Source organism: Trichosurus vulpecula, chromosome 7 (genome assembly GCF_011100635.1).
Source record: "Trichosurus vulpecula isolate mTriVul1 chromosome 7, mTriVul1.pri, whole genome shotgun sequence".
NCBI classification, from domain to species: Eukaryota; Metazoa; Chordata; class Mammalia; order Diprotodontia; family Phalangeridae; genus Trichosurus; species Trichosurus vulpecula.
In genome coordinates, this window is record NC_050579.1 from 147,514,903 (window position 1) to 147,535,006 (window position 20,104).

At 38.5% G+C, this 20,104-nt stretch overlaps 1 protein-coding gene and 1 long non-coding RNA gene across 2 annotated transcripts in view; both read left to right on the forward strand.

The window, feature by feature from the left end:
* ROS1 (ROS proto-oncogene 1, receptor tyrosine kinase) overlaps positions 1–20,104 on the forward strand; it is a 101,174-nt gene that overhangs the window by 73,045 nt on the left and 8,025 nt on the right.
* Positions 1,042–5,925, forward strand: LOC118858806. The gene is made up of 3 exons (XR_005010956.1): positions 1,042–1,121; positions 5,635–5,773; positions 5,867–5,925. It is a non-coding gene; the product is annotated as an uncharacterized LOC118858806 (long non-coding RNA).

A 20,104-nucleotide genomic window follows, 5' to 3' on the forward strand; every position in this document is an offset into this window, starting at 1 on the left:
TTTCCTGGGATAGCCCATGGCATTTTTCCAGTTGGTGGTCTGCCCAGGACATTCATTGCTGTAGTTAGTCTAATGCATTACAATTTTCCAGCCACTGCTAATGCCCTTTTCTCTCAAATGCCTCTGTAAAAAAATCTCCCTGACATTTCATGGAGTACTAATGGTTTCTGGCTGATGTATTAAGTTAGGTTATACTTCTGCACCCCTCAGACCTAAGAGAACGTCATACATTGGACCGCCAAGAAATCACAGCCAGAAAGTTCTAAAACTCTGGCACCTTACGTTAGTTTTTTGAATAATACGTAACGTTTATATAGTACTTAGAAATTTGCAAAGTATTTTTTACAAATACCTCATTTTATCCTCATAACATCCTTGGGAAGTGGGCACTATTATTACCTCCTTTTTATAGATGAGGAAGTTAAGGTAGGCACTGGTTAAGTGACTTGCCCAGGGTTGCACAGCTAGTAAATTTCTGAGGCTGAATTTGAACTCAGGTCTTCCTGATTCCAGGTTCAACATATTTCCATTGCCCCATCTAGCTGCCTCTGTGTAGGAGTACCTATATAGCACAGGGACAAAGTGTACACCAGTTAAGAGTAAATGTTTGCCTTAATGGAAAAGAAAACGTCATGACATTGAAATTAGTCCATATCCCTAAAATCTCTTTGTGACTTTATTTTTGTTTTTCATTCCCTCTGTATAAAGTGGGGGCACTCTACCTTCCAGGAGTGCTGGGTAGAATTGTCCCTTACCAAATAGATAAATGTTTCAAAGTAACTACAAGACAAAACAATAGGCCAAAATGCAAAAGGAATACATTTTATTTATGGAAACTGGTCTTCCTAATACAGTTTACTGAGGGAAATGTAGCCCCAGAATGTCTGTCAAAAGACTGAAACCTCTGCCTTCTGCTATTTGTGAATCAGATGAAAAATATCACCTACCACCATCAGAGTGGTGCAAATTAAGTGCCCCAATTCACAGATATTTATAGCCATGCCGACAGGGCAAATTTTTCTGGACAGCTGTCATTAGAGGCTCCATAGTCTAGAGTGACTATCACACTGGATTGAAAGTCAAATGTCCTACGCTGAATTCCTGGCTCTGCTTCGAATTAGGTAAGTGATGTTAGACAAGCCGCTCACTCTTTTAATGACCCAGCTTTCCTAGCTTCAAAAAAAGAGGGATACTTATTGCTTGAACCAAAGCATTGCTGTAGAAAAGAATTAAAGGTTTATAAAATATTTGGGAATCCTTTGAAGAATTATGAGTTTAAAAATATGATTTTTAAAAAGTCAACATATAACAGAGTAATTGGGAACAATGATCTCTCCATTTTGGTCATTCAGCATGTCTCAGCTGTGACTTTTTACCCCCAACTTGACAGTAAGTGTTTAACTTTATGGATGACAAGAAATCATAGCTGAGAGGCTTGGTGGGTGATTTAGACGCCAAAGTATATAGCCTACCTTGGATATGCTCTACTTTCTCCCTCCATCCCTGGCAAAAACATAAGTACAGGCTTCAAGGAAGTGACTAGGGGGACACTGGGCATCCTGATTATTATAAAGAGGTTCTAATTTTTTAAATGGGGAAGAAACTTGTCTTCATATCCATTTATTTTTCACAGATTTGTGAACCAATAAGGATGATGCATTCTGAAAAGGGAAGAATGTTGTTGCAGGTTCATTTTTTATTTCTAGTGGAACGATAATGATTTTTAGTGAGTGAAAGCTGTTTGCACATAAGGTCTACTCTACACTTGCATCTTCACAGAGCTGCATCCACACACAGTCTATGACGTCCAAGCTATGGTGGTTTATGTAACAGGAGCAACAAGACAGCCAATAAGCACTCAGCTGCTTGATGCTAGGACTTTCATGTTGTTGCCACCTTTCCATAAGCTGCACCCCACGCCCTTTAACATAATCATATACAACAAACTTCTGATGCCTTCAGCATGGTGTAGAGGAGGGAGCTCTGGATTTAGGGTCAGAGGAGCTGCGTTTAATGATAATAATGATAATAATAGCCAGCATTTATATAGCACTTCAAGGCTTGCAAAGTGTCTTATGTATGTCACATTATTTGATTTTCAAAACAACCCTGTGAGGTAGGTGCTGTTCGTATTCCCATGAGGAGACAGAGGCTGAGAAACATTGCACTTCTCCATAGGCCACACGATTGGCAACTGTCTGAGGTAGGATTGAACTCAGGTCTTTATCATTTTAGATTGGACACTTGTATCCACTGCACCACCTTAGCTAGCTGCCTGGCTCTACCACTATGTCAAGTCAAGTCGATAAGCATTTATTAAGCACCTAATGTATACCAGGCACCGTGGTAAGCCTGGAGGATACAAAGAAAGGCAAAAATCAACCCGTGTTCTCAAGGAGCTCACAGTCTATTGGGGGAACAACAGGTAAACAATTATGTGCAAACAAGGTATATTCAGAATAGGTTGGAGATAATCAAACAGAGGGAAACCAAACTAAACTAGCAATAAAGGTGATTGGGAAAAGTGTCTTGCAGAAGGTTGGATTCTAGCTGAGACTTGAAGGAAGCCAAGGAAGCCCAGGGGTAGATATGAGAAGGAAGAGAATTCCAGGAATGGGAGACAGTTAGTATAAGTTTCTGAAATCAGGAGGTGGAGTGTTTAGTGCAAGAAACACCCAGGAGGTCGGTATCACCATCATAGAATAAGGAAGAACCCAAGCATAGGTATTTAACCTTTCTGGGCCTCAGCTTCCCAATCGATAAAATAATGAGGTTGTACTTGATGACTTCCAAGCCTTCTTCCAGATCAAAGACTTATGATTCTATGAGCAATTTACTAGCTGACCTCTATCTACTTGTCTGCTGTCATCTTCCACTAGGCATCCCTCAGGTGACACAGTAGGTCATTTGTTGTTGTTTTGTTTTTGTTGTCGTTTTTCAAGGCAATTGGGGTTAAGTGACTTGCCCAGGGTCACACAGCTAGTAAGTGTCAAGTGTTGGAGGCTGAATTTGAATTCAGATCCTTCTGACTCCAGGGCTGGTGTTCTATCCACTAAACCACCTAGCTGCCCCTACAGTAGGTCATTTTAAAAGATGTTTATGTTAAAAATTTGCAAGGGATTTCTGCCACAGCAAAACAGCTTGTATTACATCTAGCAATTTACAAAGGGTTTTTCCATATCCTACTGCATTTGATCCTCAAAACCACTCTGTGAGATAGGCTGGGAAGGTTCAGGGTCATGAGCCATTTATTCTTGGAAGAATAAGTACTCTCTAGTTCCAGTTTTAAAAAATCTCTATTTTGTGGAGTGTTCTGTGTAGTTGGTGATTGTCTTTTTTTCTGTTCCTAATTCAATGATTAGAAGCCACCCAGAAGAGGGCCATTTTATATCGTGAGAAGAAACGAATGAAAATGCACTTATCAAGTATCTGCTATGCTCCAGGATCTGTGCTAAGTGCTGGGAAACACATATAAAGATGTGATAATCGCTGCCCTTAGGGATCCTATATTCCTTTTTTTAAGTTTTCACTATTCACTTCCCATAAGATTTGAGTTCTAAATTTTCTCCCCATCCTTCCCCTCCCCCACCCCAAGATAGCATATAATCTCATAAGGCTCTAAATATACATTCATATTAAACATATTTTCACATTAGTCATGTTGTAAAGAAGAATTAGAACCAATGGGAGAAACCACAAGAAAGAAGAAAGAGAGAGAGAGAAAGAGAGAGGGAGAGACAGAGAGACAGAGAAGTACAGACAGAGACTGAGAGATGGACAGAGACCGAGAGACAGAGAGACAGAGAGAGAGACAGAGAGAGAGAGAGACAGAGAGAGAGAGAGACAGAGACAGAGAGACAGAGAGACAGACAGAGAGACAGACAGACAGAGAGAGAGAGACAGAGAGACAGAGAGAGAGACAGAGAGAGAGAGAGAGAGAGAGAGAGAGCAAATAGTATGCTTCAATCTGCCTATATTCTAGCAGGAGATGACATATGGAGGGGAATGGTGGTCAAGGAAAGCAGTTTTTATAGGAGGAGTCATAAGGGTGAGTAGAGCTATAGAACAATTAATTACCCTTACCAGAACCAATGGGACACTGATCTGATTACTTTCCCCAGAGCAAGTGGTGGAAATGGGGATTGCAGCAGGGCAGATGGCAAGATATCCCGAGACATTTGGATGTGAATTATGACCTGAGGCCAGTCAGAGGGGGAGGTGTATGTGCTGCTGGTCCAAAGGAGGGTGCCGTTCAAATTGAGAAAATGGGCATAACAGCAGTATTGATGGCAAGATGTCTCAAGACTTTGGGGATTCTGGATGTGAAGCATGGTCTGAGAAAAGTAAGATACAGTCAGTTAGAAGAGTTTACCTTCACTCATTGTGAAAAGGGTAAATGAAAGGCAAATTAGAGAAGACATTGAAGAGGTGTGCAAACAACTCTGAAGAGGCAGGATAACTCTCCAAAATGATACTAAAATATGGAAAATAAAAAGAATTTCCATTTCTTATCACCTGCATATTTCAGCAAGGCCAGAGATTATTTGAGAAAATCTAATTTAACTGTTTTGGGGTTTTCCCTTCAATCTTAAGTGAAGAAAATAGACAGCATCAGCAGCCTGCCAAGGCAACATCTTCTAATAAAAATTATTAGCTTGGTTTTGAAAAGGCTCAGAATTCCAGCTTAACCCATGAGTCTGATCTGGCAGAAGTTACATTTCTTTCCATTTCTCTGGCTTTCCTAACTAGCTGCCACCAACCTCAAAGTTCTAGGATTAGGGATAAGACCTATGATTTCACCGGTATAGGGAGCTCCCAGATGAGGAATCCCCACCCCCTACCAATTCAGGTCAGTACTTTCATTGCAACTTAAAGTCTTAGAGAGTTACCTAGAGCTCTGAGAGACTCAGTGACTTTCCTAGAGTCCCACAGCCAGTATGAATAAAAGCCTGGTCTCAAACTCAGATCTTCATGGCTTTGAGGGTAGTGTTCTAACCACTATATTATGCTACGCTATTCTGCCTCTCAGCAATGTATACAGTAGGGAGGGAATAAGCATTTATTAAGTACCTACTATGTGTCAGGCACTATGCTAAGTCTTTTACAAATATTATCTCGTTGTATTTCATGCTAGCAACAACGCTACAAGACAGGATGCTATTAATATCCTAATTTTGCAGATGAGGAAACTGAGGCAAATAGAGATTAAATGATTTGGTTAGGGTCACATAATTATTAAATGTCTGAGGCAGGATTTGAAACTCAGATCTTTTTGACCCCAGGCCTATTATTCTCTTCACTCTACCATGTGGCTGCTTCAGTATGAGATTAATATCTGAAAAATGCTTTAAATACTCTAGGTAAGAATTATATATCGACAACTCCAGTTAATTTTGCCTTCAAGTCATTGGACATTTTACCAAGCTCTAAGGAGATGCCAATCTTGAGGGTTATAGCAAAACGTAATTTCAACCATTCATTCTTCACAGTAATAGGCATTTTAAATATTCCCCATATATGTCCTTTCAAATATAGCTATAACCTATAAGACACTGTTTTAATACTGGAGGAAAGAAAAAAATATTCATCAGAGAGACAGAAATGTTGATTATCTAATATTTTTATTTTTCACAGAAAAAAAAAACATTTTTTCTCCCCAAAGCTGGAATTCCAGGTAAGCCAAGAATTCCCAGATTACTGGAAGGGAAAGAAATCAAGTGGAAAAAGCCAAAGATAATGGAAGTAATCTGACATGCCACCTCCTTGAGATCTGGTAAAGACTACTTATGCATGTAGCATCATTGTTTATAAATGGACAAATATAATTTTTCTGTTTCTGATAAAAGTTTCTCTTTCTTCCTTACAGATGCCTTGCAGGTTCTATCTATATTTGAAAGGTCATATATGAAGAATATTTAAAATGCCTATTGCTGTGAAGAATAAATGAAGTTATATGAACAATTGAGTGTGTTGTATTCTATAGGGGTTAACTGGTCTGACTATGTTACATAATACCCAACAATATTGAGGAGATCTCAGTTTAGAACTTAGCATGCATACTGATACTCTGGTGCCCAGTTTCAGTTCATCTTTTTCAACACATTTAATAAAATCAGATTCCTTCATTACCTTTCTCACCCACTCTTTCTTCTATAACTGCCTTCAATGTTCGCTTTAGAAAACATTATTAACTAATTAATTTCCTGAACATTTATAGAATACCTTTTGTTTATCCTTCGTTTTCAAAAAGGACCAATGACGTCATGGGTGATGTCTTGACCAGTGCATGAATTGGATTTAAGTGAGGCAGAGTTGCACCAAGTTGTCAGCCTTACGCTCTCATCCAGAGTCATTAAAGTCTAGTGGTGAGACAAAAGTCAAGATGACAGCCCAGAGTGCAGTGGATGACCTTGGTGCCTTTGATGTCTGACCACGTTGCCTTTGTGGCTATTGCAACAAGCTTTTCTCATCCGTCCATTCCTCAGTGGGAAGTCTTCACGTGCTTGGGGTAGACACCCCCCTCACTCATGGCTGGGTTTGAGGACTGTTGGTTACTCTTAACTTTGTTTAGCCTGTCTAGCAAGATGGTTTTACCAACGTGTGGCCACTGAACATGCTACAGAGTACCTACTACTTGTGCTAAGGAGAATATAAAGATTAGTAAGACTTGGTCTCTGCCCTTGAGGAATTTATAATATTACTTTCTTTTCTTTTCTTTTTGAACCTTGGCTCATCCTGTAGCTCAGATATGCAAGCCTACAATCTCTCCCCAAATCTACCTGTATCTACTTCACATGTCAGTCAATCAACAGACATTTATTAACCACTTAACCAAGTATCAAATACTGTGCTAAGTGTTCAGGATCCAAAAAAGGTAAAAATAAGAACAGTACCTATCCTGAACAAGCTCATATTCTAATGTGGGAGATAATGTGCAAATGACTAGAAATATACAAGATATATACAAGGGGAAGATATATTTCAGAGGTCACTAGTATCTGGGGGAACTGGGAAAGTCATTCTGTAGAAGATGGGATTTGAGTTGAGCCTTGATGGAAGTAAATGAAATTAAGAGATAGAGAGGAAGATGAAGAACATTCCAGGGCAGCAGCCAGTGCAAACACATGGAAACAGAAGATAGGGTGCTGTGTGTATGGAACAGCAAAGAGGCCAGCATAGTTAGACCATAGAGTATGTAGAGGGGAATAACATGTAAGAAGACTTGTGAGAGTCCCTCTTTCTTCTGACACCATTTCTTTCTTCAAAACATGTTGTAAATCTCTCTTCCATGAACTAATTCACAATATGGATATTTCTTACCCAGACAATGCACCATATATTGTTCTTCTAACCATCATTTGTCACAGGAGATGAAGGATAATGTGTATTGAACATCAACAAAGGTGTGGATAGAAATAGCACAGAATGTAAATTAGACCTGAATCTGAAAAAGGCCATTGCGCATAGTTCAATGAAGGATTTTATGTGTGTGGAAGAGACTAGAACTTGTACTGCATTTCCTACAAGTTTAAACCATGTCCTAAATGGAAAGCATGCAACTAATGAACACATGCAGCCTCAGATCCTGCCAATATGGAGAGCTCAGAAAACCACATTGGCTCAGTTGGTTAGTTTTCTTGCCAACTTGAAGAGAGAATTCCAAATACTAAGGACACTCCCCTCACGGGACTTTGTAGCCATCTTTCACAAAGCTCCAAGGACAAAAGTTGCTTCCATATTTACCCCTCTGGCAATTTGTTCTTATGGAACCCTTTCTCCGAATAATGTTTTGGTCTATTTTTTGCTTCATCCTGCTTTGGAATTCCCAACACCTTTAATAACTTTCCCTGCTCTCATTTGAAAATGTCCTTGTTCACAATCTCATTTCAAACCATTAGGCATCTTTGGTCATCTTCCTTCATGAGGAGCCAAGATAATTTAGAACTATAGGGCCCTCCACCTGCAAGTGGTCAATGGTCTGTTTGTGTCACCCACCAGAATCACAGCATGGTTCTGACAAGTACCCCTCTTTCTATCATTCTTTCCCATCAAGTAACATCTTAAAAAATTGAATGTGTATTACATTCTCGGTGCCCCAAACCTCAGCCTCCAAGATATGAGTGTCACCTTGCTAGACAGATGAATGAAGTATAATTTTCTAAATAACTCAATTAACTTGTTTGGTCAAGATATTTTAGTTAGGGATTGCTACAGTTTCTCTGGTGATCTGTGATACAACTCACATTCCAGATTTCTGGAGGTAAATGACTAAAATGTTCTTACAAATTGGCACAAGGTTCTTTCCTTTTGATGAATTTTAATTCAACAAATATGTATTGAGTGCCTCATATGTTCAAGACCTTGTGGAGGATGCCAAAAAGAATAAGAATTGGGAGCCCTCAAAAAACTTAGTCCAATGGTGGGACAAGATATTTACATATGCTGTGATAAAAAGTAGAGTGTGAAAGTATGGTAAGAGTAGGATAAAGTTATTTTGGAGAAGAAAGGAATCAATGCTGATTGAATAAATCAGAGATGGTTTCTTGGAGATGTCTTATTTTAATTGTGACATTTTAAGCCTATAACAAAATAGTTCACTATATTTCAGTTCAAGAAACATTTATCAAAGGAGTACTATATTCAAAGCACTGTGTTAGATGCAAGAGAGATCAGGAGAGAGATGAAACAGATGCTGCTTTCAAGGGGCTTATACTGAATACTCCTTATACTGCACATCTATCCTGGGGTATTACAGGATCTAAAAAGATTGTTTTAGATGTCAACTCAAAGAATGAATTTAGATGGGCTAAAGGATTCTCAATTATTAAAGGGCTGGGCTTAGAACTCTGGTGCAGTGGAAACAGCTCTGGATTTGTGGGTCAAAGAACCTGAGTTTTAATCTTGGCTTTTGCCATTTACTACCTCTATAACTTAATATAGGGGTTCTTAACTTTCTGTGGACCCCTCTGGCAGTTTCATGAAACTTATGGAACCCCATCTCAGAATAATATTTTTAAGTACATAAAATAAAATATATAGGATTATAAATAAAACCAGTTATATTGAAATAATCATCAAAATATTAAAAACAAAAACAAAAAGTTCACAGACCCAGGTTAAGATCCCCTGACTTAACATATCTGATTGTTTTATAGTTAATTTAGTTGATTCATATGTAAAATGAGAAATTCTGTCCCTTCAACTTCCAAGGTCCCTTCTAACACTAAATCTAAGATTGGCTAGCCTTTATTTATATTCCAACTTGACTTTTTTATGATTCAGGTCAAAGAACTTTCAGTTACAATGAGGCTAATAGTAAAAACATAGATTTATATAGAGCTTTAGGACTTACAAAAAGTTCTATGGTCCTAATAACAGCCCTGTGACATAAATAGTGCAAGCATTATTAACCCGTTTTATGAAAGAAGAGATTGAGGCTCCAAGCAGTAAAGTGATTTGCCCAGGGTCACATAGTTAATAAGTGACATAACTGATGCTCAAAACCCAGATCCTCCAAATTCAGATCCAGTGCTCTAGCAGAGAGAATGTTCTGAACCAATTCTTGTTCCTTTCTCATAGATTTAGAGACCAAACTAAATTCCTTTAAAAAAACAGAATTGGGACAAAAATAAAAAAAGAAGCAGTGGATTCTGGAATCAGCAGAATGATGCTAACTAGTTCACATCTTCCCTACTAATTACTCTTTTTCTGAATTAGCCAGAAATGGTAATGTTGAGCCAATGATGGTGTCACCAAGGAAGAGACGGGTTGAAGTCTACTAGTTTTGATGGAATAACTGACCCTATTGCTTTAAGTTCTTAAGCAAAGTTATGCCTTCTAATAGTAAGAAAAAAGTTTCCTCTCTTGATCATCAATTACACTTAATTTTCCTGGCTAGGTTATGCTGCATGACCATGTGCGTTGCTGGAGTGACTTTTTAAGACCCTGCTGTGTTCTACAGCCAAACCATGTGAGTGGAATGAGGCCGAGTGTCGAGTGTGCAACAAGAGAGTCTTTGGACTTGTGTCACTGAAATGATGTATGAGTGTCTAGAAATAACACGCATGTTGCTGTGTATGCTTGCTATATTTGTTGTTTTTTGTTGTTCCCCTTGTAGGAAGGGGAGTTGGAACAATTCACAGGAATGGGGCTGAGGATGGAAGATGGCATTTAATGAGTCCTGTGGGAGTATTTGCACATGGAAGTCAAAGGTCCTAGAAGAAATATTTATTTCTGAGCAGTAGCAACAAACAGCTTGGGGTCTGATGAATACAGTGATATCAGAGATAAGATTTCATTGGTTCAAGGTACTTTGAATGTGTGTGTGTGCGTGCACATGTGTGCATATTAAGTAATTATACAAAAGTAAGTAACTAGTACATGCTCATATCTGCTCTGCTAATTCTGATTTAGTTTCCAGTTTATCTTGAATATTTGTGCTTTGCTAATCTCCCTAAAATCCCATTTTCATCATGATATTCTCTTGCTTAAAAATGTATACTAGTTCCCTACAGGGATTTATTAGGTGACTACTACGTGAAAGGCACTGTGCCAAGTGCTAGAGATGCTAAGCTGAAAAACAATGTGGCCCCTGACCTCAAGGAGCTTATGATCTAATAGGGAAAGATAAGGCATATATACACATGAATATGAAAGGAGAAAGAATGTGATAGGGCTAAGGGAGAAATCTAAAGTCTGATAAGGATTTTAATGAGGTAGGGATCACTTCTCATTGGGGGACTCGGGGAAGACATTTTGGAGGAGATGGAATCTTTCTCTTCCATTAAAGTGCTTATCAGGTGACAACAGAGGGAAATGAGGAAGGAGAGTGTTTTAGACATGGTAGAATGGTTTGCATAGAGGTATGACAATATAGGATGAGTTAGAAAAACAGTTAATAGTCCAGTGTGACTGGAACACAGTATGTGTGAAGAGGAGTCAAGTGAAACAAGACTGATTATAGCATGGAAAGCCTCAAATGACAGATTAAGAAATCCAAACTCGTCCCATTGACTTTTGAGGCCTTCCATAACTTTAAGTCCTTATCCAACCTGATTTCCAATTCATCCAACCTGATTTCTCATCACTATTCTCCAATGTGTACCTTACATGTAGACAAGGCAAATCTCTTTCTCCTCAATATCTCAGAACAATAATAATAATAGTCTATACTTATACAATGCATTAACAGCCTTACAAGCTGTTTTTCTTATGACCATCCTGTGTGAGTATAACTATTATTAGCCTTTTTAGAGGGGTTAAAAGACTTGCCCAAAGTCATCTATCTAATGAAGGACAGAACCGTGACTTAACTACAAGCTTTCTAACACCCAGTCCATGCTAGATCACATTGCCTCTAGGATATTTCTAGTGATGTATTTTCCCTCATGCCTGGAATGATTTTCATTCTCCTCTCTTGTTATACCCAACCTTTAAGACCTAGCTAGTCTCACCTCTTCCATGAAGTCTTCCCCAGCTACTCCTGTTTACACTGATCTCTTCAGTGAATTCCTATAGTACTTTTAGTCAATAAGAGTTAGGTTTAACAAGTTGTCTCATTGTTCTACGTACATTAGTTCTGTTTTCCCAGTTAATTATCATGGCGGCGGAGCCCACGGCCTCTGCTATTTTTGTGTATCCGCGAATGCCTGGTATAGTACTAGGAATGTATAATGTGTTTGATAGATAATTGGGTGGTTGATTTGTTGACTTGATATTTGAATACTATGAGAACAATTTGAGAACATTTTTGATCTTCAGAGATATCAATTTGAGACAATCTCAGTGCTAAATTTACAAGAATAAAATAATATAGAAGAAACGTAATGCCAGTAATACATAAATATGAATTTATATATATTTACATATCTATAGGCAGATATACATATGTAAAAAAGATTGTATCTTCTTTATTCTAAAAGTTCATTGAAGTAAATTCTCCTCATTATGACTCCTGTCTACTTACTAGACTTAATTCATATTATTCCCCATTATGCACTCCACAGTCTAGCCAAACTGGCTCACCTTCTATTGTCCAAACTTGGCACTCCGTCTCTTACCTCTATGCCTTTGAAAAGGCTCTTCCTCTGTGTCTGGAATGCACTCTCACTTCACAGAACCCTCAGTTACCTTCAAGGCCCATTTCATGTGCCTCTTCCTGTAGAAGTCTTTCTTAATCCATATAGTTATTACCACTATCTGTCTCCTGAAATGATGATCCACATATTTACCTTTGTAAATGCCTTCATCTCCCCAGCAGAATGTGTGTCCCTTGAGGTCAAAGACTACTTTGGGGTTTTTGTTTCTATTCCCAGCGCCTAGCACAGTAGCTGTACCTAGTAGTCATTTAAATAGATGCTTACTAAATGAATTGAATGCATGAATGAATTTCACCTGTCCCTTTCAAGGAGAAGGTTAGGTATGTAGGAAAATGCATTATTGCTTTTCAGACCAATAGAGTAAAAGTGAGAATACCTAGTCTTGCATTGTGAAATGACTCTTTTCCTCATTTCATTTCATCCTGGGTTCCAGCAGCTAGTATTATAGTTGACTTTCTTACTGGAGCACTCCTTGTTGTTTTTGCCTTTTGGTCTTTTGCAAGTAAGGTAGGTAGAGTTAATATGGTGCACTTTGTGCCTTGATCACCAAGGGTGATTTTTGGGGGGTTCATTTAATCCCATACATAGGCATATAGCTTAATTGAAGTAAATAAAACAAACAAAAATATACATATATTTATTCTTTCAACAACACTAAATTCTGCTTCCTAGGAAACATTATGGGTTGGAAGGAGAATTCTTCACAATATGTACCTCACCATTTACATTTCATCTTATTTTCTTAAGCGACACCTGTCAGCAAGGAAAACAACATTTAAAATGGCCAGAGCTAATTACTACTAAGACCTGATTTCAAATCTGGTCTTAGATTTTACATTTATTAGCTATGTGACTGTGGGCAAGTCACTTAAAAAACCCTTCTCTTTGCCTCAGTTTTCCTAATTGTAAAAAGAGGATAATAAGAGCACCTACCTCACAGGGTTGTTGTACTTAGTACAGTGCCTGACATGGTAGGCACTATATAAATGCTTATTCCCTCTCCCCCTTTCATTTCATATATTTAAAAAGTCTCCGATTTCTTATACTGTACAGCAAATGTTTTAATGCTTACAATTTGAGATAAAAGAAAAAAGATTCAACCCCCATCTTCCCCACCCAGGGTATTCCTCCAATTTGTACACATACTTGAAGGCTGAGTTTCCAAGGGGGCTTCTACCTCTGTTCCAGAGGTAACCCTGTGGTTCTAAACTCCTAATATGATGGCTCACGAGCTTCCACTGGTTTGCTGCCCATTAACAATCAGCCAATACACCATACTTAGTTCTCAGTGAACAATAGTTATGAAAAATTCTCTCCAGATTTATAATCTAAGATGCAGCTATCGCAAGCATCACAAGTGGGCTCAAACTCAGAGTACAATGGTAGTGAGGAACACATGTAAGATACACGTGTGGCAAAGGCAACTCATAATTTTTGGTACTGTGGGTCCTCTTAGGTACAGCATCTCTGTTGTAGAGGTTGCTCAGCTGGAACACTCAGAGGTCCCATTCCTTCATCTTGCTTCTTTCCTTAAGTCACTGCCTCTATGTTCATTATCTGTCTGCAGAATATGTTTCTGCTCCCTACTAGATTCATTGTCTCCTGTTGCTTGAACTGCAATGCTTCAAAGCAACCTGGCCAATAGGGGTGCAGATGGGGCAAGGAAAGAGAAGTTCTCATCTTCCCAACAAGAGTGACTCCCTCTCAAGAGCCAGGTTCTTCTTCCAGCTTCCAGGATTTTCTGAAACTCCTTAAGGCTTAGCTAGTTAAAGCCCCCAGGAACCTGGCTAGTTTATTTGCTCATTTAATCCTGTTTTTCCCTTCTTAACTGGTCATAAAAAGCTGTTCACACCTCACAAAAGGATCATTCAACAGTCTACAGGCAACAAGCATTTATTAAGCCATGTTCTATACTAAGATGCTTCTTGACAGTTAGTTTATGGCCTCATTAACACCTTGTGATTATATTCTAGGTTTGAGGAGGGATTGGTAAAAGATTAACTCCTCTACGTTAAAAAAAATTAAAAGATTAAATAGAAGACAAGTTAGAAACCCTCAGGACAAATTTAATCTCTCTGAATGCAGCCCAGATTTTGAAATTATTTTGGGCACAACCACTTTATAGAGGACCTGCTTACTCCCCATGTGTTACCTACCCTTGTTCTTTAAGCTTTTGACATGTTTCTTTTAGCCCCTTGCTGATTTATAATTTGTCAGGAATTTTGTGAAGGCCATTAATTTTGGATCAGTGCAATGATTCTGAAAGCTTGATATTTTATTTTTGAAGGTGCATAGTTTACACCAGATGGAAGTCTAGGAATATGTTCTAAGAGGAAAGACTAGTGGGGTTATCCAGCACAGTCATTTATCTGTCCTCAATTTCCTGCTACATAAATAAAGGAATAAATGATCTCTAAGGTCCTAGAATTCTATAATTTATAACTAGTTGAAGGTGATTATTAAGTTTCAGAACTAATCTTGATTCAAAGCATCCTTTGAGAGGACACCCTATTTTGCACAAAGGAAGTTTAACTTACTAGAAAGTCTCTCTCCATTGCAGGTTCTAGAGGAGGTGACCTATTTTCTTTATAAATACATGCCACTTTTAGGGGATGGCTAAAATAGTAAGCTGATAGCTATAGGGCTAAGGCAGACTCTCTGAGAGGTCAGAGATATTTCACCCTGGCCTCTTGTTCTATGCTCTTCTTCCAAAACCCAATGGAATCTTTAGCAAGCCTTCAGGGCAGACAGAATCTTGAGTTGAGATATTTAATCTGAAAGATTCCATCTGATAAATTGTATGGCACTCCATTCAGCTAACTGAGAGCTTCAGCTGACTTTGGCAGGCTTTTAGCCCATGGTTCCAGTGAGTCTAAGTATTGCACAGCTGATGCTTATACCACTAAGCCAGTCTCTCCAGAATTACACATATGACTGCAGTCTATTTGGCATTTGGCATATAGAGACTTGACTGCTTGTGTGCTTTCCTACTAGGGAAGGAATATTACCTAGGAGAATCCTTCATCTGCCCTCTGCTTGTCTATTCCCTCACCTTCACTCATCCAACCCACAGGAGTATGGAAATAACATCAGAAAGTTCCAGACACCTCTCTCTCCTTCCAAGATATCACAGGGGATATCTGGCTTTCTCTAGATTGAAAATTCAAGGCTCTTTACTCATTATCAAAGAGGGGTGTGTGTGTGTGTCTCTGTGTGTGTGTGTGTGTGTGTGTGTGTGTGTGTGTGTGTGTTTGATGAGCCTGATTTTCTTGATACTCTTTACCATGGAGGTAAAGAACTGAGGGTCAAAGTATATTATATATAGTATATTAGAGTTCCAAAGACAGTTTTTAACAATTACTTTTATAAGATTTGAGTTCCAGACTTTTTCCTCCCTCATTTCCCTTCCTCCTCCCCAAGACAGCAAGCAATTTGATATAGGTTATACATGTACAATTATGTTAAACATATTTCCACATTAGCTCCGTTTTGAAAGAAGAATCAGAACAAAAGGGGAAAACCAAGAGGAAGAAAAAACAAAACAAAAAAGGTGAAAATAGTATGCTTCCATTGGCATTCAGACTCTGGTTCTTTCTCTGGATGTGGATAGCATTTTCCATCTTGAATCCTTTGGCTCATTTGATCATTGTATTGCTGAGAAGAGCCAAGTCTATCAAAGTGGATTATCACACAATGTGACACAATGTTACTGTGTACAATGTTCTCCTGGTTCTGCTCACTTCACTCAGCATCAGTTCATGTAAGTCTTTTCGGGTTTTTCTGAAAGCTGCCTGCTCATCATTTCTTATGAAAAAATAGTGTTTTGTTACATTCATATACCACAACTTGTCCAGACATCACCCAGTTGATGGGCATCCCCTCGATGTCCAATTCTTTGCCACCACAAAAAGCTGCTATGAATATTTTTGTACATGTGGGTCCTTTTTCCTTTTTAATGATCTCTTTTGGATACAGACCTAGAAGTGATATTGCTGGGTCAAAGGGTATGCACAGTTTTATAGCCCTTTGGGCATAGTTCCAAATTGGAGAGCTAAAGGTTACAATGTAAGTGTTTTTATTAGGATAGATGTGCACACATGAGGCAGAGTTAGATAAATGAAACAGTGAATTTCAGGAGTATTGTGAAATGTGCTTTGTGTATTAAGGTTCTCTTTTCCAGATATAGATATTTGATTTTATTGGTATAGGAAACACCTACTGAAGAAATTCCTTCTAGCAAGGCTACACCTGTTCTGCAACTTAAAGTCATAGCGTTGCCTGGGGCACTGAGAGATCAAGTGAGTTGCCCAGCGTCCTACAGCCTGTGTGTAGCAAAGGCTGGACTTAAGACTAGTTCTTCCAAGGCTAGTTTTCTAACCACTATGCCATGCTGCCTCTCATTGTTTCGTAGCAGCAATATTTGTACATATACAGTTGCAATGCATTTAGAAATGAAGTATTGGCCTCCTGTCTTATACTAAGAGAGTCCGTATGATATCCACTGGTAGCTTTTCTCAAGTGCTGTGATCTGTATATTAGCTTTACACTATATCTTATAGCATGTGAACTCCATGATGGACAACTGACATAATTCAGCAAATATTTATTGGGTACTTACCATGTACTGCTAGTAATAGACGCCAAGAGAGATACAAAAATGTATAGCGTACTACCTTCATCTTCTACTTGGAGAGACAAGGCTATGATAACATGGGAAATTAAATAAGATTATAATGCATCAATACAAGGTATAGAACTAGGCTCAATATGCTCATAGTCAGTAGATTAGAATAACCAATGAATGGTAGAAGTAACATGTGCATAGAAGAAGAAAGAAAACAGGAATGGCTTCACTGAGGACTTGGGATTTATATCAGGCCTTTAAGGGCAGGTGGGATTTGGGTGGGAAGAGCATTCAAAGTTGGAAATGGTGTAGATGAAGGAGTTTAATACCTTTCCTTATCTTACCATCCGTTATGTGATGTTCCGTGAGGTGGGAGGTAATGTACGTGCAGTGTTAACCATGAATTAGTGCAATGCTGTGGATAGAGTGTTAGACCTGGAGGCAGGAGTACTTGGGTTCAAATCCTGCTTTTGACTTGAATTGTAAACACCCTGGAGCAATTGTTGTTTTGTCCTAGCAAACACACATGGGTTGGCGGTAAACCTTGTCTGGAGGAGGGGAGCAAGCTTCCCCTAGTAAGTTCAGCAAAGGGAGGCCTGCCATGTAAAATAAATGTGCCCCCTTGAATGTCAATGCCTTCAGGGTAGAATCAACCTTTCCCTGTCCTTCAGGGTCCTGCTGCCATCATGCCTCTCTCTCAAAGCTAACTTTCCTGGCTACTGTGCTTGCATCCTGATTGTCCTGGGGAACCAAGCCAAGTGGGGAGGCTGGGATCAGTGGCAGTGCCTTGTCTTCAGGGTGTCCTGGAGTCTCTATCTCACATCATCTCCACCCTCCACCCCCATCTGAATTTGCTCTAGGTGTTGGAATTTCTAGTTGGATCTTTTCCTCTGACATTTACTAGCATGATCACGGGCAAATGATGTAATCTCCCTGAGAGCCTCAGGTGTCTGTCTGAGACTGTCTACTGAGTCATAGATGGCTTTCCTCAATGGATAGTGTTTTTATGGGGATGAAATTACAGTTCTCTGATGTGCTGACATAAATGCTGATCATGTAATCTGAGTGGTATAATGGCAAAAGGAGACATACCCCATCCCATCAATGTGGTGGACTTAGAATGATCATAAAAAAAAGATAGGGTATCAATTTAGCAATAGCTCTGAAGAAATTATTATTAAACACGGTTTTCTAAAAAAAAAAATCATAGACGTAGAGCTGGAAGGGACCTCAGATGCCAGCTAATCCAATTCCCCTTCATTTTATAGATTAGGAAGCCAAGGCCCAGGGAAGTTGTAATTTACCTAAAGTCACAAAGGTATATTGTAGGTAGGATATGAACCCAGGTTCTCAGAGTCCAGAGTCAATGCTCTTTCCTTTGTACCATGCAGCCTACCAACTCTCCGTCTTCTGGTTGCAGATGATCTGCTAGGAGGATGACTAAATTTGAGCTTATTTCTTGGTAGCTTGAGAAATATACCTGATAGTTTAAAGAAATATCCCCTAGCATCATGTTTGTTTAACTTGGAGATAAAACAAAATCAGGTATCATACATTTTCTTTATTAAATATATTCAACTTCATCCTGAGAATTGAGAATCAATGTCTTCATTAACAGGAAAAACTACAAATTACATCTGTCTATCTGCCTGTCTCTTTCTCTTTCTCTCTCTGCGTCTCTCTCTCTCTGTACTTAGATTGGATTGGATTTTCTTTTCAGAGTAAAGTTTTCAATCAGGTTCTCTTATTTTATTCAGTGATTCTGGTTCCCCAGAGTCAATATGTTATAACAGAGAGTGAGAAGGCCATGGGGAAAGGAAAATCTGGGTTCAAGTCCTGCCTTTCACACACACAGGCAAGTCATTTAACCTGTGAATCTCCGAACAACTCAAAGGCTGAAAAAACTACAAATGAGTTATCTATCTTCATTGATGGAGGGAGTTTTCACATAAGAGTTAACCATAACTAACAAAATCATAAATCTAGAGCCCTTCTTTGAAAAAATTCATTGCATATCAATATTTAGTATTAAATTTTTTCTCATAATTTCTGTTGATATTTAGTATTAAATATATATTTTAAGAATTTTGTTGATATTATCAACTTGGTTTTCTAAAGGAAAACTTGCCTCATATTTTAATTTTGATTTGAGCATGAAATTTTTTTTTTCTTTTACAACTAGGTATAGAAGATTAAAGAATAAAAAACAACTCTCCAGGAAGAAGTGACACATTTTGTTAATGAAATGAAAAGTTGGCAGAACTGAGGGGACTGGCTGGAGTAGTGCTGTATTGGCTGATGTATGCTATGCCATTCACTCTGTAGCAATGATGTTATTGTTACACAGCACTTTGGGAGCAGTGGTTGAGGTCCTACAAGAGTATATTATTCAACAAACATTGTTCGAAAGCCTGCCTCCTTTCCTCCTGTTTGTTCAAATTGTAATTTGAAGAGCAATATATTCTCCCTAGGATATACTGCTTTATATCCTAAGCTGGATAGATGAGAACCAAGAGGGAAAGGGGGAAGAGGAGGTGGCACTCAGTAGCATTTGAAAAGAATGGCATTCCTACTGACTGGTGTCATTTGCCTTTTTGAGAATGCCTATAATGATCTTCAGGAAAACCACTTTGAAAGAGATGAGTTTTTAGGGTAAATCATCATCTTCACTAAAGAGGTTTTGAAAAATGTCCATTTTGCAAGGTATAGTGCTGAATATCCTATAAAAAATGATGCACAAACACCTTGACTTCCAGGGTGATTGAAAATAAAAAGGTTTGAAGGCACATAGTCAGGTGATCTAACTAGGTTATATAAAAGTGACTTTTGATTGAGAAAATAAATATCATAATGCCTTAGGTCCTAGAGAACCTTCCTTATAAAGAACTTTATAAACATTTTCCCATGGATGAGTGAATGAATAAATTCATCCTATCTGTAAACCTGTGCAATGGGTATTCAGCTCATCAGACTGAGCCATCTTCAGTAGTCAGAAGGGATCTTGTTATGGCTGGAAGACTAGATAATCTGGAAACCACTGGGATTTTCTTTTCTTTTTAAAAAAAAAATTGTTTATTTATTTATTTTTAGTTTTCAACATTTGCTTTTATAAGATTTTGAGTTGTAAATTTTTCCCGTCCTTCTCCTCCCACCTCCCCAAGAGAGCCTGCCATCTGATATAGGCTATACACATACAATTATATTACACATATTTCCACATTAGTTATGTTGTGAAAGAAGAATCAGAACAAAAGGGAAAAATCACAAGCAAGAAAAAAACGAGAGAGAGAGAGAGAGAGAGAGAGAGAGAGAGAGAGAGACGGTATGCTTAGACCTTCACTCAGACTCCATAGTTCTTTCTCTGGATGTGAATATTTTCCAT